A 23,973-nucleotide genomic window follows, 5' to 3' on the forward strand; every position below is an offset into this window, starting at 1 on the left:
AGTAGGGATTCCCAGGCAACGTGCTTGTTTAAAGAGAGGAGTGAGGGTTTACAGCATAGCAGTTCCTGTGTTGTTTAATCATGAAAGCCAAATATTGTTTCAATGTGGGGAAAAGAAAGATTTATACAATCAAGACATAGAAAAAGAACATTTAATTTAGGGACCCATGCAAAATAAAATTTCTTTTGAATCTGAAGTTCTTGGATGACATACTTTGCTAAAATTGAATGTTTTGTTCATCAACAATGACAGACATGCCATTAAACAAAATAGGAGTCTGAGGGATTGCATCCTGTTTCAGAATAGTGCTGACCTTCTGGGGCTCTCCACCCATACTTTCCATCCAGCAGCTTTCTTCAAAATCCGGGGTTGCACTGGCTCATAGAAGTCCCACAATTTAGAAATGAGAATTATCTGATCCCTGCCTTTCAGATATTCCTACTGATAAAAAGGATCAGGAAGGCTTTCCCTTCACAGAAAAAAGGAACACCATGTACACTCAGGCATTTCCTGATAGCCACTCTGGGGTGCAGAGAGGGAGGGATTTGGGGAAGGGGAAATGGATTCCTTAAACTTGAGTGCACAATAGTTCTGGAATCCTTCCTGTCATTGGAGAGAGAATCAAGCTTCATTGGGGCGGGGGTGGGGGGGGAAGGATCTGAAAGTAAAAAGCCAAAAACCTCATATGTATTCTTCATATGAATTCTGTCTTTTTGGAGCTCTACGGAATTGAAACTTTGCAATAATTACTCTTTGATATTTCTGCCTTATCTGATAGCCTCCCTTTGTCTGTTCCAATTTGGGATCATGGCCTAAAAGTTTATTTTACTTCTTTAGGTAAGTTAAGAGAAGAATTTAGATCAGTTTTGCAAATTACTAAAATATCAAGCAATAACTTTATCTTTGACATCCACATTAATAATCCAGTAACACTTTTATATTTATTATTCGAGAAGTAGTTTGAAGCTTGAAAGTTTTCCTATGTACTTCTCCAAGCATATTTGAACCGCAGGCTTGCACAATTAAATGTCACTCTCTGAAAAGTACTTATTTGGGAAACTCCAGGTACTCTTTTGCTATGTAAGACAGTCAGCTTTCTAGAAGGTGAAAGACTGTCTATGAAACTGTTCAAGATCTGTACCCAGATGGTAGGGATATTTGCAACTTTCAAAACTTACCTAAAAGAATTCTGCTGTGAAAAAAAAAAAAAGGCTTAAGAACACATATTATGTTTCATAGTATGAATAAAGAAGGGTCCTGAATCTCCTTAAACAGAAAATTCAGTTCAACCTTAGCTTGTACTTAGAACTTCGCAGATGTCTGCACAATGCCCCCATTCCTGTCCTTTCCCCGGCCGCCTGTGTAATCGTGGCAATGCCCCGAGCACATTTGCTCAAGATTTCCATTTTCCAGTGGAAGAAAGCATGGGGTATTGTAAAAGACAAATTGTGGACTAGATCGTGACGAATAAATATGCGGCAATAAACTTGCGGCATATTGCAACACTGATTGTATTATCTGTGGAAAATGGAGAGGAGAACTAAATTATCCCACAGCAGAAATTGAGGAGAAGTGGCCTGAGGTTTCATGCTGCCACGGCTAGTGAGCACAGAAAGGGGGGATGGACAGGGGCAGGGGGAGGAGTTTTTAGTGCAATACAGGTGGGTTTGTAAGAAGGGAGATCTGTGGGAAAGATTGACCTAGTGAGGGTGCCCTGTTGTAGCTTCTCAACCCTAAGAGGCTTTTGACTTTCAGAGGTATCTGTAGACCTGAAGTCCTATCATATGTGTTGTATGCGTGTTGTAGTTTGAGAAGTCTGACCAGTTTTGTGCGTCTTTGCTCTCTTATGTGCTTATTTGTTTCCCCATTCATTTAGTTTGCATTGTCTTCTCTGTTGAAAAAGGCATCAGGTTATGATTTGGCCTCTGGATATTTCTTCTCTTCCCTGTTCCCTCCCTGTTCCCTGTTCCCTCCATATGTTATTAAACACATGGTTGTGAACAATGGATGAATAGAAGAGAGATAAACAAGAGCCCACCAAAAGAAAGTCAAACCCCAGCTGAAAGCAGAGACCATGGAGCCAGACTCCCTGGGTTTGTGCCTCAGTATTCTCATCTGTAAAATGGGGATAATAATAATCCCTACCTTATAAAGTTGTTACAAAAGAGTACATGAATTAATGATTTTAAAGTCCTTAAAACAGTATCTAAAACAAAGTATCTTGAGGCGCCTGAGTGGCTCAGTCCACTAAGCATCCAACTTTTTATCTCAGCTCAGGTCTTGCCCTCAGATTCATGAGATCAAGCCCTGCGTCATTGGGCTCTACGCTGAGCATGGAGCCTGCTTAAGATTCTCTCTCTCCCTCTGCCCCTCCCATCCCCCTGCTCACTTGCTCTCTCTCTCTTGCTCGCTCTTAAAAAATAAAATACAGTATCTTAATATAATTTCAAAACTGGCGCCAGTTATTAAGTAGGATAATAATATAAAGGATTGCTCAGTATAATCTCATCCCTCTCAACATTGCTACTCAGAACTAGATGCCACACTCCCTGTCTCCCTTCACCCCCTAGCCCCAGGCAGATAATAAGCCCTTCACACAAGTTCATGAAAGCAAGGGAGGAAGAAGAAGAATGGGGAGGACCAGAAAGAAGGACTCCACCCCAGGAAAGGATCTACTAACTGAGGTCCAGGCCAGGGGACTGCCCTATAGTGTGGTGTGTGAGCCAGAGTGCTAATTCTCTCAACCGAAGTTTTTTGGCGATCTCTCTTAGGCACTGTACTATTTGTATTCTAGAAAAGTTATTAAACACATGGTGGTGAACAATGGATAAATAGAAGAGAGATAAACAAGAGCCCACCAAAGGAAAGTCAAACCCCAACAACATCAGCATCTAGTTGATAGAAGAGATTGGTAAAGCAAAACCTTGTGCATCTTGATTTCAAATGAGAGCATCATGATTTCAGAATGACATTTGACAAAATTTTTCAAGGCACAATGATTGGGGGAAAAATATACGGATTGCTTAATAATGCAATGAGATGGATGTTTAATTAGATCAGTAATTGACATTACAAATAACAAAGAAAACGAACATTCCATGAAACTTTGTTCTGGGATTGTGCTATTTGGCTGTGAGAGTTAGAATCAGCTGAATTGCAAGGAAGACTTCAGGCAGATTAAACATTAAATATATCACCGTTAAGTCAGTAAACAGTAAGCTCCAAATTTGGGAAAGGCACAAAAGTTTTATGTAAAGGACTGAGGGGGATGGGTGGTGCACAAAGATGAAAAATACACAGCCTTCTATTCCATGAGCACACAGGTTGAAGGCTGACTGGTGATCTCTGCTCTTCAGACACTAATGAAGTGCATAAGAAACCAAAGGAACCACTTGTTGGTAGAGAGCCTGCTGTATTCTAGGATTTATGAAAGACAGTAGCAACAAACTTGAATCCTTCAGATCATTGAAAGGTTGTGTTTCCGGACACCCACATGATACGCCAATCTCTTTTCTTCAGGGGAACATAAGAAGCACAGAGCTGGGTTTGACCAACCACCCCAGTATTCTGCTTCACTGGAGCACGTTTGGCAAGACCATGTCCCTACACTCAAAAGTATAGGGATAGCATCTCAAACCAGTCTACATCCCAACACGTTAGGGATCTAGTCTCAGAACATAGAATGGAACTATTAGACCTGCTATTACGTAAGCCACCCTTTGGAATTCTATATATTTTCAGCCTTCACCTGTTCTTTTTTTTTTTAAAAAAAGATTTTATTTATTTATTTGAGAGAGAGAGAATGAGAGAGAGAGAGAGCACATGAGAGGAGGGAGGGTCAGAGGGAGAAGCAGGCTCCCCGCCGAGCAGGGAGCCCGATGAGGGACTCGATCCTGGAACTCCAGGATCATGACCTGAGCCGAAGGCAGTCGCTTAACCAACTGAGCCACCCAGGCGCCCCTGCCTTTACCTGTTCTTGAAGTAATGAGTGACAGAAGATTATTATAGACTGGTTAAGTGGTACTTTTATTTATCCGCAATTTACCTCTAACATCTCCAAGGCATCACCTCTACCAGCCTCTCCGAAACTACGGGTTTTAACAGCATCTGGCTATAAAAGTCCCATGTTTACCCTACCCACGCCTTTATGATCTTAAAGATTTGCATCAGCTCCTCTTCCACACTCATCTCGGCAGATGAGGATTTATACAAACTTCACAGCCCCCTTCCGCCCTTCCTCATTTCCGCCGCCTCTATCTGACTCTTTGCCAATGACACTGGAGGATTCTGGAAGGGCAGCGACAGGACTGTGCATCCCTTGCTGTGAGGTGGATGACTGTGGGCCGCTCAGTTCACACACAGTGTTTTCCTGATAGCAGCTAGGGGATTTGGATTCGATTCAGAATTACTTGGACATTACCCACACGCGATCCTGTCATTCCTCTCCTTAGAGCCACAATTATGGGGGATGCCAGATCCTCTTCATTTTGGCCTTTTTTGTCCAACTTTTCCTTCCCTGATTATAAACACTTGCAATGACCATAAAAAGCCCTATCCTTAAAGGAGACTCACTTATAGTTTCAGAAAGGTGATGTCTCTGACTGTGGGTCCATTTCCACTCTTATTCCCTCCAGGAGGAAGGATTAACATTATCTTCTCATCACCTGTCAGAAGGACGAGGGGACTGCTTTCCTGTCTTTATATTCAGAGTGATCACTTACTAATCCTAAGCAATCTTGATGTATGGGTTTGTTTGTTTTTATTTGCTTATATGTCTAGGGACTGAATTAACTTGTCAGCAGCAAGGCCTTACACAAGTCATGTGACATGTGTCTCCTCCCTTGATAAATATTTGGGTGGGGGGGATCTAAGTTATTTTTAATATCTCTCCCAGCTCTGTTTTTGCGTGATTTGGGTTGAGTCTTTTTCCTTCTTCTATTGCTTACTAGATTTGCATACCAAATTGTTAATTAAAACCAAACAGCGTTGTGTCCTACAGTTGTCCAGCAACCCCATTGTGTCCTCCGTTCCCTTGCTTGCTTTCCAATTTGCCATCTGTCAGTTTGCTGACTTGGCAAAATCTCCGCCACCCGCACACCAGCTTTGCAACCTCTCGGCAAGGCTGTGGCTCCTTCCGCACGATTTGAGGGTCTCGGAATAAACAGAACCAGGGAGGCAGAGAGAAGCCGGGAGGCAGAGGGAAGCCTGCCAGCCTCTGCAGCGTGATCCTTTCCCTTATCAAGCCACACAGTTCAAGGCCAGCATCCCGGTGACCCACAGTTATAGACGAACCCCCTGTGACTTCATGTAGGAGTATTTCTTTGGTATAGGTAAGGCGAAATTAATGGGATGGGGAAACCTTATAAAGCCTGGCTATGTGACTTCTTGAAGTTAAAATCTGAGTTATGGAGGCTGTATTATTTTAATGGATTTTGGAACTCGGTTGAGATGAGCATTTGAGGGTATGAACACAGAAAAATAAAGCACTTAAGCCCCTGGCTTTCTGCCTACCTGCCTGGAGACCACATAGATGGCTGGTTCTCTTCTCCTCCAGCCTTAGTGACTTCTCTGTGTTCCTTAGTCTCCTGGTCCGTCTTTGCCTTTTTCCTTTCTCTTCTTTTGGTGTGAGATTTCTTTCTCGCCCTTCCTTCCGTCCTTCCTTCCTTCCTTTCTCTTTCTTTTATGATCTAACTTATTATCTTGATATTTTGTGGTTTTCTCAGCTAATCTTTGCCTTGGACGATGATTTCTCCTGATCCCACATGTGTCATCTGAGATTGACAAAGGTTAGTTCCTTCATGAAAAAAATGGGGACTCAACTAACTATGGAAGCCACCATCAGCAAGGGGTTGTTGTTTTTATTTTAATCTTCATGGAAAGATTTACTTTGTAGATCCTTCCTGTTTTGGTACTTAGGAGCCTTTCCTCTGCAAGGTTATAGAAATATTTTCTTGAGGTACAATTGTTTTAACAAAAATCCTGTCAAGTGTGCATGTGTGTGCACCTGAGGGTGCAAGTACTTTCACGATATCAACAAATCTAATATTTTTTAAATTTTTTTATTAACATATAATGTACTATTTGTTTCAGGGGTAGAGGTCTGTGATTCATCCGTCTTACACAATTCACAGCACTCACCATAGCACATACCCTCTCCAATGTCCATCACCCAGCCCCCCCACCCCTCCCACCCCCCCACCACTCCAGCAACCCTCAGTTTGTTTCCTGAGATTAAGAGTCTCTTATGGTTTGTCTCCCTCTCTGGTTTCGTCTTGTTTCATTTTTCCCTCCCGTCCCTTATGATCCTTTGTCCTGTTTCTCAAATTCCTCATATCAGTGAGATCATATGATACTTGTCTCTCTCTGATTGACTTATTTCGCTTAGCATAATTCCCTCTAGTTCCAGTCATGTTGTTGCAAATGACAAGATTTCGTTTTTTGATGGCTGCATAATATTCCATTGTGTGAGTGTGTGTGTGTGTGTGTGTGTGTGTACACACACACCACATCTTCTTTATCCATTCATCTGTTGATGGACATCTAGGCTCTTTCCATAGTTTGGCTATTGTAGACATTGCTGCTATAAACATTGGGCTGCACGTACCCCCTTCGGATCACTACATTTGTATCTTTGGGGCAAATACCCAGTAGTGCAATTGCTGGATCGTATGGTAGCTCTATTTTCAACTTTTTGAGGAACCTCCATACTGTTTTCCAGAGTGGCTGCACCAGCTTGCATTCCCACCAACATGTAGGAGCATTCCCCTTTCTCCGCATCACTGCCAACATCTGTCATTTCCTGACAATAAATCTGATATTTTAAACACATTATCTCAGGTGACTGGTTTGAGTACACAGGCGACCCTTGAACAACACAGGGGTTAGGGCACCAACCCCAGCACAGTCAAAAGTCTGCACACACAACTTTTGACTCTCCCAAAACTTAACTACTGATGGCCTACTATTGGCTGGAACCCTTGCCAATAACAAAAGCAGTCGATTAATATGTATTTTGTACGTTATATGTATTTTTTAAGATTTTTTTATTTATTTGAGAGAGAGAGAGCACGAGCAGGAGGGAGGGGCAGAGGGAGAGGGAGAAGCAGACTGCCTGATGAGTGGGGAGCCTGACACAGAGCTCGATCCCAGGACCCTGAGATCATGACCTGAGTGGAAGGCAGACGCTTAACCGACTGGGCTACCCAGGCGCCCGTATGTTATATGTATTTTATACTGTATTCTTCCAATAAAGTAAGCTAGAGAAAAAGAAAGTGTTATGAATTAATATTAGTATTAGTTAATAAATCCTTATAATTATAAGGAAGAGAAAATACATTCACAATACTGTCCTGTATTTATTGAAAAAAAATCCATTATGTAAGTGGGCCCTTGTAGTTCAAACCGGTGTTGTTCAAGGGTCTACCGTAGTAATCATGAAGGGATTCACCAGCTGCACTTCGAACCCATATTCTGTTTCCCCTACAATCACATCAGCCTATCATTCTGCTGATGTCAATTTAATTTCCGGAAGAATGGGTGTTGCTTTAATCAAGATGCAGTCTGATTTAGTTTTATTTTTTAAACGTACTGCAAGAACACTCCCTCCCCCAGTTGTATGTAGTTCAGTATATTAACAATTTTCTGTTCACTGAGCAAGGCTAGTGAGGCAAAAGCAAATCATAACTATCACCAACACTTATGAGTACTTTGCGCCAAGTACCACTCTAAACACTTTACATGCATTACCTCATTTAATGCCCACAGCATTCCTGTGGGTAGACACTGTGATTAGGCAAAAGACACAGAGCTGTGGTGTCCACCAGCTTGAGGTGTCCACACTGTACTTCCATGGAAGGCAGGGCAAGAACCAGGTGAGCAGAGTGCCGGAGCGGAATTTGGTGAGCAGGACGCCAGGCTGTGGAAAATCTTGTAGCTAAACCAGGGAGTCTGAAGTCATAGAGAGCCATTAAAGGACAGTATGCAAGCAAATTCAATGACAAGATGTGTTTTTCAGAAAAAGCACTCTGGTTTGAATGTGGAGATGGTGAGCAGAGGGGCCAGACCGAAGGCAGGAAAACTCATTAGTGGGCGATTGCAGTAACCTGGGGAGAATGTCAGGAGAAGATTCATATCTAGGGTATTGGCTTTTGTAAATAGGTCAATGATACCAATCAGACAGAGAAGGCACTAAGACCAGCAGAAAAGGAAAGACCATGAGTTTAGATGTTGGAAGTGCCCAAGTCATCACATCATGGTGTAGTTACCAGGCAAACGAAGAGCCATGTCTGGAACATGAAGAGACAAGAGGTTCTGCCTCAAGGTGGCTGGTACAAGCTAGGGGGGATTCGGGCAATTGAGTAAAGCCACCCAGATGTGGAGTGAGAACTCCACGGGGCAGATATAGCAGATGCTGTGTAGAAGCTTGAGACAAGCTTGTGAGGAGGGGAGCACACCAGGAGAGAATCAAGTCTTAGAAACCAAAACCAGAGTTTACAGTGGCAGAAGTGACCCATAGAGGGTCATCAGATTTGGCAACTCAGAGGTCTTTGTGATCTCGAGATAGATCAGTGGAGTGAAACACAGCCCAGACTCTGTGATCATGCTGGCCCATGCAAGAGGATGTGGGAACAACTCTCTCTGACTCATCTTTTAATAAGAGTGAACACAAGCATCAGCACAACGGAGTTCAAATTACAGCTCTGTTATTGACAAGCCTGCCCGACCTTAGGTAAGTGAAAACACGCCTTCCCCGCAGCTTCCAATGTGTAAAGTTAATACTGAGTATCTCAAAGAATATTTGGGGGATTAAATGTGCCAATATGTGTAAAAATATTGTATATATAAAAGATATTCTCTATTTGTAGCATATAAATATAGAACATATATAAATATATTTATATGTGTGTATTTATATATAAAGTGCATTGTTAATGAGAATAGTTGCCATTTTTACTGTAATTCTTAGATTGAATAATTAAGTATTTTTTTCTTTCTCTGAATCCCAAGTAGGGCCAATATTTTAATATTAGGAAATCAGACAACCACTGAGCTGTAGCAACTAGACTTTTTTTATGTTTTTTATTTGGATGACCCTGAATGAAAGACTCTGCAGAATATGTTAAAACACCAAAGAAGGGTGAAATTTCATTTAATTTTAGAGTATATTCTATGCTATTTTAATTCTTTGAAAGGATGTTGAATATGTATTAATTATGGCAGTTCTAGCTAATATAATTGATAAGCTCTAAAACCTCAGTGGAATAGAACAATATTAGCTTGTTGACCATCTCTATGTCTTCTTTGAAGAAATGTCTGTTCATGTGTCCTGCCCATTTTTTTAATTGCATGATCTGGTTTTTTGGCATTGAGTTATCTATGTTCTTTATATATTTTGGATATATATATATATATATATATAAAGGACTTGCAAATATCTTCTCTTATTCCGTAGGTTGCCTTTTAGTTTTGTTGTTTGTTCCCTACACTATGCAGAAGCTTTTTATTTTGATGTAGTCCCAATAGTTTAGTTTTGCTTTTTTTCCTTAGCCTCAGGATACATATCTAGAAAGATGTTGTTATGGCCGTTGTCAGAGAAATTATTGCCTGTGCTCTTTTCTATGATTTTTATGGTTTCTGGTCCCACATTTAGGAACTAATACATTTTGAATTTATTTTTGTAAGAAAAAATGTATGGTGTAAATTTATGGTGTAAGAAAGTGGTTCAGTTTCATTCTTTTCTATGTAGCTGTCCAGTTTTCCCAAAACTATTTGTTAAAGAGACTGTTTTGTCCCCACTGCATATACTTTCTTCCTTTGTCAAAGATTAATTGATCATATAACTGTGGGTTTCTTTCTAGCCTTTCTATTCTGTTTCTTTTATCTTTGTGTTTATTTTTGTGCCAGTACCATACTGTTTTGATTACTACAACTTGGTAACATAAATTGAAGTCATGAAAAGATGCTCAGTATTACTCATCATCAGGGAAATGCAAATCAAGGCTACAGTGAGATATCGTGTCACACTTGTTAGAAAGGTTAGAATCAAAAACTCAAGAAACAGCAGGTGTTGGCAAGAACGTGGAGAAAAAGGAACTCTCCTGCACTGTTGGTGGGAATGCCAACTGGTACAACCACTATGGAAAACAGTATGGAGGTTCCTCAAAACATTAAAAATAGAACTACCCTACACTCCAGGAATCACACACCTGGGTATTTACCCAAAGAATACAAAAACACTAGTTTGAAGGGACATTCACCCCATGTTTATCACAGCATTATTTACAAGAGCCAAACTATGGAAACAGCCCAAGTGTCCATCGATAGATGAATGGATAAAGAAGATGTGGGATGAATGGAATATTATTCGGCCATAAAAAGAATGAAATCTTGCCATAGAGAGTATAATGCTAAGCGAAATAAGCCAGAGAAAGACAAATGCCATATGATTTCACTCATAAGTGGAATTTAAGAAAAAAAGCAAATGAACAAAGGGGGAAAAAAGAGAGAGAGAGACAAATCCCAATCAGATTCTTAGCCATAGAGAACACACTGATGGTGTGGGGAGGGGGGGATGGGGGAAATAGGTGATGGCGATGAAGGAATTCACTTGTCGTGGTGAGCACTGAGTAATATATGGGATTGTTGAATCACTATATGTACACCTGAAACTAGTATAACACTACATGTTAACTACACTGGAATTAAAATATTAAAAAACAAAATTTTAAAGTCCTGAAAATTAAGATGCAATTCATGTCCATCGAGTAAATGAAAATTACCTTTTAGCAAACTAAAAAAAAAAAGAAAAAGAACCAGTATTAGCTTATATTTCGTCTATGCCAGAGTCCACTTCGGGTTTTCTTGGTCAAGCATCTCTTCTCTGAGCAGCAGTTTGATGATCATTCCATCCTCTGGCTCCACCATGTTCAGATAGGGTGTCTCCTTTGCAGCCATTTGGAAGAGAAAGGAAGCATATGCAACTGGTCATGGGAGCATGCTGTGCACCAGGCTTGAGGTGGTGCACATTACTTCTGCCTGAGGCCCGCTGGTAGCACCCAGACCCTACCTCATTACAAAGGAGGCTAGAGAATGTCATAAGAGCTGTATGTGAGGAGGAAGAGAAAATTAATTTGAAGATTAACCAGTCAATGCACAGTATGCAAGCAATAGGAAATCGTGCATATATCTTTTTCAAGATTTTATTTCCTTATTTGACAGAGAGTGAGAGAACATAAGCATGGAGAGCAGCAGAGGAAGGGGGAGAAGCAGACTCCCTGCTGAACAGGGAGCCAGACACGGGGCTCGATCCCAAGACCCCAGGATCGTGACCTGAGCCGAAGGCAGCCACTTAACCGACTGAGCCACCCAGGCGCCCCTAGTGCATATATTTTTACTGTTATTAACCAGACTCGAACCTTCCTAGCCACCTTGAGTAAACATGCAGTTCGTTCCATTTTAATCTTTTGAGGATTACCTAAGAAAATTCCTCCTTAGTCTTTTGAGGATTACTTACGATAAATACCCTTTCTTTAGCCTGGCAATTGTGTAAACCTGAACAGAGACAAACACAAGGCTGTTAGTAGCAGAACTAAAAGTGGAAGACGAGTTCCCTAACCTCTTGCAGAGTATCAGTTCCTAAGTCACATTAATCTCCCAGAGGAGACACAGTAGAGCTAAGACTGAGTTTGTGCCTCCAAACACAGGTTTATTGACATGAAAGTCACACTTGGAGGCCCACCTACTCTGCAGTTATAGAAAAGGTGTGACTTTGTAGAAAGAACTGTTAAAAGAAAAATATACAATGAAATGATTCACAGACTATTGTTTTTAACTAGTAAAATTACACACACACACACACACACACACACACACTACAGGAAAATATCCGCAGGGGTATATCCTGAAGAATAAAAGGGCCTGGGGCGCCTGGGTGGCTCAGTCGGTTAAGAGTCTGCCTTCCCCTCAGGTCATGATCCCAAGGTCCTGGGATCGAGCCCCTGCTCAGTGGGGAGCCTGCTTCTCCCTCTCACTCTTCCTCTGTGCTCTCTCTCTCTCTCTCTCACTCTCTGAAATAAATTTTAAAAATCTTTAAAAAAAAAAGAAAAGAAAAAAATGGCCCTCCCCACAGTTTATCAAGATCTGTAGACTTTCTGGAAAAGGGGCGGGCTGAACAGCTTCAGTAATATCATTAAAGATGTGCTGAAGCAAGATGAATTGCGAAGAGCCAATATGTCTGGGTATCTCTGCATTTTTAGCCGCCGTATAAGTGCTGCTATTGGTGCCTCGGTGTTTCTAATCAATTTCATTTTTTGCTGTCTGAGATAATGATACATTTTCCTGGCCACCCAAAGAGCTGCTTCACCTTGGGAGATCACAAACCAAACAGAAGGTTCAGTATCTTCTCTGTCAGCTCTGAGAGCTTAAGGAGAAAAAAAACAACCGTATTTCATGAGGCGCAGACACTAAGATGTTGTGGAAGGGGGGAACGGGTCCTCATGGAGTTGAGTAAAGAGACAGGAGAGAAGCTTACAGATCCAGCTGTGGCGGTGAGAAAATGTTGGGGCATGGGGATTCCAGAACCACCCTGTGTAGATGGACAGGGGCAAGGAGGCCTATAATAGTGTGTGTGTGTGTGTGTGTGTGTGTGTGTGTGTGTGTGTCTATAAATATCTGTATTTAGTCTTATAAATCCTACTCGGAAGAGTGATTTTTTAAAAAAGAAGAGGAAGAGTCCAGTGAATGGGGCAGGCCCTTGGACAACTCACTTCCCTGTGGCGAGTGTGACTGTGGTCACTGTCCACAGGGAGGGTTAGCTTCAGCCTCTGCCTCTCTAAGCTGCTTGGCCACTGGGCAGCAAGGCTAATAGAAAAAAAAATCCTATTTTTTCCTGTACCCCTTTTCTTCCCCCTCTCTCTGACTTTTACTGCCAAGATCATGGAGGAGAAAAGGCTCTGCTATTTACTTATGTGTTTGTGTAGTACTGAGCAGCTACTATGTGCCAGGGATTGTTCCAGACACCGGGGAAACCCCGTACACAACAAGCACACCTTACCCTGTGGAGACCATAGTTTATTTATACAATCAAGACAGAAGTCCCTGCCCACTGAGCGTTTTCAGTCTGTTGATCAAAAAGCTGCTGAGATGCAGAATTAATGTTCAGACATCAGCTAAACAAAGCCTGTCTGCCAGCTCTGGGCAAAGCCTTGGGACAGACAGACAAAAAGTCACTTTTTTTTCCCCTGTAAGTCCGACTCAAATCCTAAGAAACTTTCAATATCAACATGCGTTTTAATGTTCACAACTGGATGAGATCATTTTATAAGATTTTCCTCATATTCAACAAACCATAAATAAGATGACTTTCAAATTCATTGTTTTCCTGTTGTTTATAGCTATCTGTTAAAACCGAAATGGGTTTGTATAAAGCTACAGGATGTTAGGACTTGCATGGATCTTAGAGATGGTGAACCTCAAGGCTCAGGTACAAGAACTGGTTCTTTCCAAGGATGTTCAGATGGTGGACCACAGAATCAAGTTTAACACCTAAGCCTTGGACCCTGGGCTTGAGGTTTGCTCACCAAGTTACAGTGTTGCTAGTGTCTTTGGGAAAATATGACATGCTTAAGTGACACGGCTGATTCGCATTTTACAGCAAGACCTAGCCTATATCTGTGAATGGTCTAGCTACAGATGCCACAAAACAGAAAATAAACTATCTTTTATAATACAAGTATCAATAGGAAGGCAAATCCTGAGCTTGCCCGCTGCTCTTCCTGGCTAGAGAGAGTTTGGCCTCTCAGTTACTTTTCAAAAAAAACACTACAAATATGCTTCAGTCATTTCTCAATATTTGTCACACACTTGGGTATTTTCCCAACATTAGAATATGAATTATGGACTTCTTTTAAAATCAGTATCCATTCTGACTGATCTTGGGGCACCGGTGTTTTAATTATCTAGGGATGACTTCAGGATTGTTTGTTTAAATACGGCTTTATCTTCTGTCTCAAGAGATTAGGATTTTATCTGTCCCTGGAAGAGTGCTAAGTAAAATTACAATGCCCCCGTAGTTTATCACTAGGATGGAGCTGCCAGGAGGGTACTGGCAAGATCAGTGACCTTCCCTTTGAGGAGAATCACCTCTCACATTATCCACCAAGTTATCATAATTACAGAAAACAATGAGAGGGAGCATGCCCACATTAGACACTTTTTAAAAACTGAATTTAAGTTAAAAAAAAAAGAAAAACTGACGGTAAGCAGTGAGACCATAAATACGAAGCAAAATGATTCCTAGAAACATCCAGAATTTAACTTAACTGCTCAGGCAAAAGAATTAAACATATCAGATGAGTAGTCATGGAGTGAACGTTGCTGTAGATGCTGTTATCTTTTGAGCTTTTAAGCGCGAAACATTTCATCTGCTAGGATTAGGCAGAACCCTCTGAAGGGGGAAAATTGGCATACCACCTCAGCTCTCTGAGGACTTTTCGGGAATTCCCACTTTATCACACCCTTCTGCGTTGGAAGTGAGCAGATGTGTGACTTTCAGGAAATACAACATGTACTTGCTCCCGGACTCTCCCCTCCCCCCAGTTGTTTAGGTCAGAAAATTTTTATTTTCTGTACAACAAATACTTGTGAATGGAAAATACAGAGATTACAGTAAAACAAATTATGTACCGGCTATTAGCTCTGACACCCGACTGAAGAAAATACAGAGTACGCAGTAAAATAAGAGGTATACTATTTGTTGTAATGATGGCAAGTACATGGGTAGGGGAAAATCTCACTAGCCCAGCACACACCTTAGCATTAACTTGAGTTTTGTCTCCCCCACTTAAAAGCTCATTTCCTTTTTTTTTTTCCCCCCTTGGGCTGACCTGTAATTTGTATTAGATTGCTCATGTGACCATTCTATAACTCAAATGGATGTTTCAGTAGCATGCCAAGAGTTCAGACAATAGAGCATCCGGATAGCCAAGGACCTGCTGTATACATTCTGTGCTGTTTCAATTAGTGCCCATGGGGTACTTGATACATCATCTCTCTGTGTTTTTATTCTCCTACCAGTAAAACGTGGGCATTGGGCTGTATGAATTCAAAGGTTTGTTTCGGCTCTAACTCTGTGCTTTTAGTTACCACTCTCTGAACAAGCAGTAGTGTTTCTGTTTATTAATCTGCAAGTTTTATAAGCTATTAAACCACTTCTAATATTAAGTGAGTAGTTGATATTACATCGCTATATCTCCGTTCCATCATTTTTTCATGAATTTTATATTTTCAAGATGTTTCTGGTCGTGTCAATACATTTAATAAGTCTTTTAAACAGCAGAATAGCCATTATGTTGGCCAGATAACAGTATTACATTGCTGTCACATTTCTGTAAATAACCAATTTTGGATAATTTCCGAAGTAGCTTATACTATCCATACATGAGGACAGATTATTAGTCCATTAGATAACTCACATTTGCAAACTAACTGTAGATATTCAAAATCTTTACAATATAGTACTGATCTTTTTTTTTAAAGATTTTATTTATTTATTTGAGAGAGTGAGAATGAGAGAGAGAGAGAGAGAGAGAGCACATGAGGTGGGGGAGGGTCAGAGGGAGAAGCAGACTCCCTGCTGAGCAGGGAGCCCAAGGCGGGACTCGATCCCGGGACTCCAGGATCATGACCTGCAGCGAAGGCAGTCGCTCAACCAACTGAGCCACCCCAGAAGCCCCAGTACTGATCTTTTTTTTGCTGACATTGTATATATGCATATTTTTTTCATATGAGTATAGTTGCCATGCAATGTTTTGTTAGTTTCAGGTGTAGGACATAATGATTCAACAAGTTTATACATTATGCTGCGCTCATCCCAAGTGTAGCTACCATCTGTTACATACAGCATGACTGCAATAGCATTAACTATGTTCCTTCTGCTGTGCCTTTTAGCCTATGACTCATTCATTCCATAACTGGAAGCTTGTACCTCCCACTCCCTTTCCCCCATTTTGTTTAGACCGCTACCCGCTTCCCTCTGGCCATGATCAGTTTGTTCTTCATTGTTAGATGTTTTATTCTTTTCGTTTATTCATTTAGGTTTCTGTTTTGTTTTGTTTTTAGATTTTACACATGAGCGAAATCATATGGTATTTTTCTTTCTCAGTCTGACTTGCTTCACTTAGCATATACCCTCTAGATCCATCCATGTTGTCGCAAACGACACAATCTCTTCCTTTTTTATGGCTAACACACACACACACACAGCACATCATCCTTATCCACTCATCTGTTGATGGACGCTTGGTATGCTTCCATATCTTGGCTATTGTAGATAATGCTGCAGTAAACGTAGTAAACATATGGGTGCATATGTCTTTTCAAATTAGTGTTTTTGTTTTCTTTGGGTAAATACCCAACAGTGGAATTACGGCATCATATGGTATTTCCATTTTCAATTTTTTGAGGACCCTCCATACTGTTTTCCAGAGGGGCTGCCCCAGTTTGCTTTCCCACCAACAGTGCACGAGGGTTCCTTTTCCTCCATATACTCACTTGTTCTTTCTTGTGTTTTTGATTTTAGCCATTCTGACAGGTGTGAGGTGGTATCTCATTGTAGCCTTGATTTGCATTTCCCTGATGATCCGTGATGTTGAGCATCTTTTCATGTGTCTGATGGCCATCTGGATGTCTTTGGAGAAATGTCTTCAGATCCTCTGCCCATTTTCACTGGATTATTTGCATTTGGGGTATTGAGTTGTATAAGTTCTTCATATATTTTGGATATTAACCCCTTATCAGATATATCATTTGCAAATATCTTCTCCCACTCTGTAGGCTGCTTTTTTGTTTTGTTGATGGTTTCTGTCGCTGTGCAGAAGCTTTTTATTTTGATGTAGTCCTAATAGTTTATTTTTGCTTTTGTTTCCCTTGCCTCAGGAGACATAGCTAGAAAAATGTTGCTACAACCGATGTCAGAGGAATTATTACCTGTGCGCTCTTCTAGGATTTTTATGGTTTCAGGTCTCACATTTAGGTCTTCAATCCATTTTTTAGTTTATTTTTGTGGATGGTGTGAGAAAGTGGTCCTTTTCATTCTTTTACATCCAGCTGTGGTACTGGTTATTCAGAAGAGAAGAGAACTGTCTTTAATAATGTATTTGCCCTTTTTGTGTGAAAAACAAATTGTTACCTCTGCTGCAGCAACTACATTTCTTTTAACCAAAAGTTAAGAAAATATTAGCTTCTCTGGTGTTAACTCATATAAAGTCCTTTGATTTGTCGTGCTGTATTTTGAAAACGAGAGAGTATAAAAAGTAGGTAGGAGATAATGGTTATTTTCTGATGGTCTTTAAGAATAATTTTACTAGAGGCACCTGGGTGCTCAGTCGATAAAACACTGGACTCTTGATTTCCACTCAGGTCATGGTCTTAGGGCCATGAGATCAAGTCCCGTGTCAGCTCCGTGCTGGGAGTGGAGCCTGCTAAATATTCTCTCTCTCTCTTCCTCCCTCTGCCTCACCCCTGCTCATGCACATGTTCTCTCTCTCTCTCTTAAAAAAAAAAGTAATTTTATTAAAGTAGATGGATATTTTTATTGGTGATTCTTTAAAGTAATTTTTCTCAAGATCCTTCAAGAGAATGTATGCCTTTGAGTGAAGTGACTTTAAATTTTGTTCACCAATGGAGTTTAATTCCATCGAGGGTGACTTGTATAACTGCCGGTCATTTCAACCCCTCATGCTGTGAGTTAACACATCAGTGTCTCAGGGAATGTTTCCTGATTAATCTCTTGTGAAGCGGTCTCCTCCGTGCTGTTCCAGGAGCCACCTTTCAGTCCTGTTAATTGTCCAAATACGGTGTGCCAACTGATTGGATTCAAGCAGGAGAATACGGGTGAAGGCCTTCCCTTAATTTTTTCATTTCCTCCGTCCTATAAAATGCTTTTTTAACCTGTAATAACATGCTTCTTGGGTGGATTCACCATAGCTTCCGAAACTGGGTAGATGTTGAAGAGCTTCACAATTTTTGTTTTTTTAATTTATTTTTTATTTAAATTCAATTAGCCAACATATAGTACATCACTAGTTTCAGGTGTAGTGTTCAATAATTTATCCATTGCGTATAACTTTTATCGAAGGTGATTCATCCTTGCATTTTTATGAAAAGGGATTCTTTTTCAGATTTAGAAGGACCACGTTTTTAAATAACTGAAATTGTTATTTGCTTAGTTGGCAGCACATTAGATCTGACCAATTCATCTTCGTCTGAGCTGAGTATAAATAAACTATGGTCTCCACAGGATAAGGTGTGAGGGAGTTTATGCTGATATTTTCCCACTGACGATGCTCAGTGACATTTACATTCTGGCGTGGGGAGCACAAGCGAGACATTTCTTAGACTCTTCTAGCTAAGTGTATTTTCACGTTTTCACGTTCTTCAAAGAAACGCAACTTGTTGAAATTCCTGTTGCTATTATAGTTTGTTTTAAGACATTTGTTAATACTACTGCTTTGAACATAATATACGTTGAAGTCTCAAGGGATCGGACCTCATCTCTCCAGGGCCTCCAAGCTTGCACGTGTATAGAAGTGCTGGAGTTTTGATGTTTTTCTCCTTCCTCCCTACTCTGTCTTTTCTGTTAGAATTGAAGAGAGAAACTATAGTGAGATGAAGTGAGAAGGAAGGGGGTCACAGGAAGCAGGAAAATGGAAAACAGTGATTTTACCCATATGTCACCGGGGTGGGGGGGAAGTCACACTTTTTAAGGGTTGGGGGGTCTCAAAATAAGCATCACGAGAGGCTCTTTCAGATAGGCAGAGTTTCAATGTCATTTTTCAAGTATCTCATGCACATCAGTGGTGGGGACTCTGTGTACATGTCAGTGAGATTAGCTCCATGCTCTAGGCTCGTGTGTGTCCTAGCAAGTGTCCGTGGTCGGAGCACTCAGTCGATCCGCTTCGCAGAGGTTCTGGCTCAGTTGTTGAAAGGCATCCTCCCACTATCCCCTGTTGGCATTCACCAAGGCATCCTAGAGGAGATTTGATCCTCTGGTGTTTCCAAACTAATGCATTTATCAACTGTACAAATATTTCACCTTACACTACCCTGACAGTTTTTGCAATAAGAGTAAGACAATTGCTGAATTGCTCCAAAATAATGGTTTAAAAATGAAAATGGCGAGGGGGTTGGGTGGCTCAGTCAGTGAAGCGTCTGCTTTCAGCTCAGGTCATGATCCCAGGGTCCTGGGATCGAGCCCCGCATCGGGCTCCCTGCTCTGCGGGGAGCCTGTTTCTCCCTCTGCCTCTGCTGTTCCCCATGTTGTGCTCTCTTAGTCTCTCTCTGTCAGATAAATAAACAAAATCTTTTAAAAAAATGAAAATGGTGAGGCCGATTTGAGGGAATCATTCAATTATGTAATGGAAACAGCCTCATGCAGTAGATGGCTGTGTTTAGCGTGCAGCCGGCAAAAGGCCGTAGCAGTTTGTGCGATATGCCTCGTTGCCTTTCCCTGTGTGGTCGATGTCCTTTTGCCACCCTGCATTTGAGAAGCTCCGTTTTCAATGCAGTAGTCTTCTTAGAGTGAGACATCGAGGGCATATATAACAAATCGCCTCTCCAATTCTTTATCTCTGCACCCAGTGCATGCCGCTGACTCAGAAAGCCCGGAACCCAGTCCCACATTCCCACGGCCCCAAACCCACTCCTCCGTCTTTGACAGCTCCTTTTTTCCAGGTCCTCAGATCTAACAAGTTGAGGTCATTCTTGTTTCTTTCTCTCTCTCCTGCTGTTGGCTCTGTCTTAAAAAATGTGTGTGTGTGTGTGTGTGTGTGTGTGTGTGTGTGTATACACACACACACAGTATTCTGACCAGTTTTACCAGCCTCTCACCTACTTCCCAGCCCAACTCACCATCAACTCCCATCTGAACTATTTTAATGTATTTCATTCTCCTCACTGCACCGCATGCTTATGTCGTTGAATACGCAAGTCGCTCCAGCCTAGTCTCAGCATGGCAGGCAGAGCAGTTCTTACAAAATGTAAGCCAGCTCATCGCACTCAAACTACTCTTATTCCAAACTCTGTAATGGCTTCTTCTCTCATCTGGAGGAAAACCCGGAGTCTTTGCTGGGACCCGAGGCCCTCAGGGATCCATTCCCTGCTGCTCCATTCCAGTGTCCTCTGCCCCCACCAGCCCCTTCCCTCACTGCCTGGCCCCCACTGGCTTCCCCACTGTGTCCCGTACACAACAAGCATGCTCTGGGTCCCGCACCAATGCCCTTCCTGCAGATGTCTCATGCATGACTTGCTCTCTCTCTTTAGATTTCTGTTCAATATCAGCCCATCAGAAAGGCCCCTTTTACAACCCTAAATAAATAACCGTCCTCTATAAACACATCATTTCCTTCCCTCTTAACTTTTATTCATTTTTCTTCATGGTGCTTTTTACCACCTGAGAGAGGTAAGTAAGTAGGTAGATGATTGACCAGGACCCCCTCCCATTCTGGAATATAAGCTTCCTGATGGCAAACTATTTTTTTTTTTTTTTGTTAACCTCTCCATTCCTAGTTCTGTGAATAGTGCCTGGTACACCATAGACATTCCATAAATATTTGTTAAATAAGTGAATGATGCAAGGCAGAAATCTTACTCTGCACAACATCAGACCGCTCAATCCTGCACTTCCTGGGGAGAGAAATAGCCTGTGAAATACCAAAGAGCAAGAATTCCTGTGCAGATCTCAACTGGCACCATTCAGTAGGGAGAATGAAGTTGTTCTAGGCTTAGAAGTCGTTGAAGGCTTCACGGTGCTAATAAGACCAACACTCAGCCTGGGCGATGGTAGTGTTTAGAGTTGATGCAGGTAGATGGAGAGATTGCCAATCATATGCAAATGCCCAGGAGACAGTGGGAGAATTATTATTCCCTCCTGGAGAATAAGAACCTCAGATGTTGATCTGTGTGTTCTAGAAGTATTTTCAGTCAAGCATCCTTTGAAGCTGTTGGAATAGATGCATATCTAAAAAACAAGAGAATTACTAGACAAAGATGGGTGCTGGGCCTCAGGAAGTGACTGTTTAACAGATGGGGTAAGGGGTCAAGCCATGAAGGGGAACACAGAGGAGAAAACCAGATATGTTAAGAAGAGGCAGACGAATGGGGTGCCAAAGGAAGAGAGGAGAGCAAAAGACAAACTGTTTCAAATATTAGAGTAAAATCTAGAGGGTGAACATCCTTTGGAAAGCCACTGGACTTGAAACCCAGGAGGTCATGGGCAGACTTTGTGTGATTGAAGTGGGAGGGGTGAGCCGGGCGGCATGGGCTTAAATGAGCATGTGCAAAGGAGGGGCGCTGGTCCTGGTAATACCCTCATGAAGTTAGACGGGAAAGGTTTAAAACATCGTCGATGCCATCAAGGAGTGAGGTCACATTTGTGGGCTCTGCACTTCTGATGGGCAGGGTAGAGGCCGTCCCTTCTGTCCCTGCACCTAAGCTCACGGGAACGAGGATGCCCCTCACAGAATCCCTCAGACAACTCACTGGCTGTTCTTACCTTCCTCTTCTCCAAAGTGCCCAGCCCCACAAATGACACTTGGCCACAATGGTCAATTTTAGTGACACCGTCCCATGTGTCGACCTCAAAAGAAACTGTCAGGTTGCGCTCCCATTAACTTTTTGCTTTTTGTGCCTTGACAATCTTTCGTAACAGCACCAGTCCTGTGGTCTTCGGGCGAAAATGTCTCTCTGCACAACATCAAACTTAAACTGCTCAACACAACCCTGTCTCAGGGAGAGCATAAGTGCTGTATAAAATACAGAAAACATTCATTCCCTTGCAACTTTCAATGAACCCAGGAATTATTAGCGACAGAGTCAAATGAGAGCATATCGGAGGCTTAGAGGTAAACAGGTGTCTACAATACACAGACCACTTATTATGCATCCCCAGAGTTGCCGTAAGAAAACTGCTTACTGCCAGTCTTGTCCAAATGGATTTTTATTTCTTCATACCAGGTAGTTAAATTTTTTCAGCACTAAGATATGTGTAGGAATGAAAGACTAATATAACACTGAAGAATATTTTAATAGGTCTGGAGATGGGTTGGGAGCTGGAGAAGGGAATAGAAGGAGAGACGATTATGGACATTTTTCTAAGATCTCTGGGTTCAGATCACCAAACTTCCTTTATGATCACCGCTCTTTAAAGGTGGACAATCTCTAACAAATAGCTGAGCAAATTTCTAATGGGGCAGATGGCAGGTTCCTGTGGGGCCAGGTCTCTAGCTTGTTCCCAGCTAGAGAACCCTTAAAGAAGGAGCAAAGCATTGTCATCGCTGTGTTCCCCACATTAATTAGCACGATGTCAGGCTCCCGGGCTCCATAACTGTGTGCTGATTTCCTCCTCCTCTCACTTAATCAGAGTAGGTTAGCGCCCGTGGCCCCTTGGAAATCAAGTGCAATGCTCCTCAGCATTAACTCGAATACTAATATGCAGGGATCTTGACAAAATGCAGCCCTGACCCTGTGCGTCTGCGGCCAAGACCTGGTTCTGCATTTCTCACAAGCTCCAAGGGGGCGCCTCCAATGCTGGTTTGCAGACCACACCAGTCCCACACCTTGCCCAGCAGGAATGCCCCCCAACCCCTGCGGTAGACCCACAGGATGATCCAAGTTCCTCTTCCAGTGGTGTCCGATGTGGCTTAACAGAACTTGAACTCCGATATCTTTTAAAACATTTAAGCAAAGGTTTATTATGAAGGCAAATGCAAAATTTGATTTTAAAAATTGCAAGAACAGAAATGTAAACTGTAAACAACAACAACAAGAAAGTATAAAGGCTTTTTTTGCCATTGAGATCACCCCCTGCAGGTTACCCTCCCAGTTGGCCTCTGGAGGATGCATTCAGTTTGGAAGCTGCTGGAGTACTTTAGAGGACAAGGTTCAGAGGCACTAATATAATCCCAATGAGGAAATGGGGACCAGGGACGTTCGGATAGCTAGTTAGCCTTATAACAATGCTGAGGACAACAGCTAACATTTTTTTGGGTTCTTACTACGTATGAGCCAAGCATGATGCACAATACATATGTTATCATGATATTCACGGCAGTTTTCCGGAGTATGTATTATGTATGCATGTATTATGTATTGTTTCCATTTAGATGTATTATGTATTATGTATGTATTATGGTTGTTTCCATTTAGATCCGAGGAAACTGAGCCTTTAGAGAAGCCGGGCGGTTTGCCTCAAAACACACATCTAACCTTTGTCAAAGTCCCTGCTGTCAACCACAGGGTTTCAGAGCCTCCCAAGGAAGGGAGAGCCAGGGCTGGAACCAGAGCATCTCACTTCCATCCAGGACTCTGTGGAGAAGCTGAGATAGAGCAGGTTGATGCATTTGGCAGAGTGCCTTTGAAAATTATAGAAATGTGCCTTGTGTGAACCTGGATATTTACTCCTTCCTTGTTTCTTTCATGATCGCAACCAGCAGATTAACTGGGTTTTCTGTTCAGGTGTCTGATCCGTGGTTCTAGGCTCAGAGAAAATCAATACTTGCCCACTCAACGTGTACTTCTGCCAAACAGTCACCATAGTTAAAGGAAAAGAGTGTCTGCAATGAGTTTCTATAAACTACATTACTAGGTGGCAGTTAATGGGTTTCATTCCTTACACAAATGGAATTTAAAAGGGTAGCACCTGGAGTGTTATAATGAATAAATTCTCTTCTTCTGTGCAATTCAACTTAGCATTCTAGAAGCTATCCAAGCCAATCTTTCGTAGTATTTTTCCATGCTTGTGATACTACCCCTTCTATGTCTGTGCTACCGGATACTCACCACGTTCCTTTTGGGATGTGAATGAACATTCCTGCAGCCTACATATTGACCTGGCGGCCAAGGGCAAGTGCAGCAGGAGCTGTTGCCCCAGGGCGAGCCGGTTGCTCTTTGGCATGATGACTCTCCGTTCTATAAAAACAG

At 41.8% G+C, this 23,973-nt stretch overlaps 1 protein-coding gene across 1 annotated transcript in view; it reads left to right on the plus strand.

The window, feature by feature from the left end:
- The window catches only part of CHRM3 (cholinergic receptor muscarinic 3), a 179,606-nt gene that overhangs the window by 57,007 nt on the left and 98,626 nt on the right, over positions 1-23,973 (plus strand). The window lies entirely within an intron of this gene.

The sequence above is a fragment of the Eumetopias jubatus genome, unplaced genomic scaffold, assembly GCF_037043125.1.
Source record: "Eumetopias jubatus isolate StellerSeaLion01/CBP00866 unplaced genomic scaffold, mEumJub1_p1.0 scaffold_17, whole genome shotgun sequence".
In the NCBI taxonomy this organism is placed as follows: domain Eukaryota; kingdom Metazoa; phylum Chordata; class Mammalia; order Carnivora; family Otariidae; genus Eumetopias; species Eumetopias jubatus.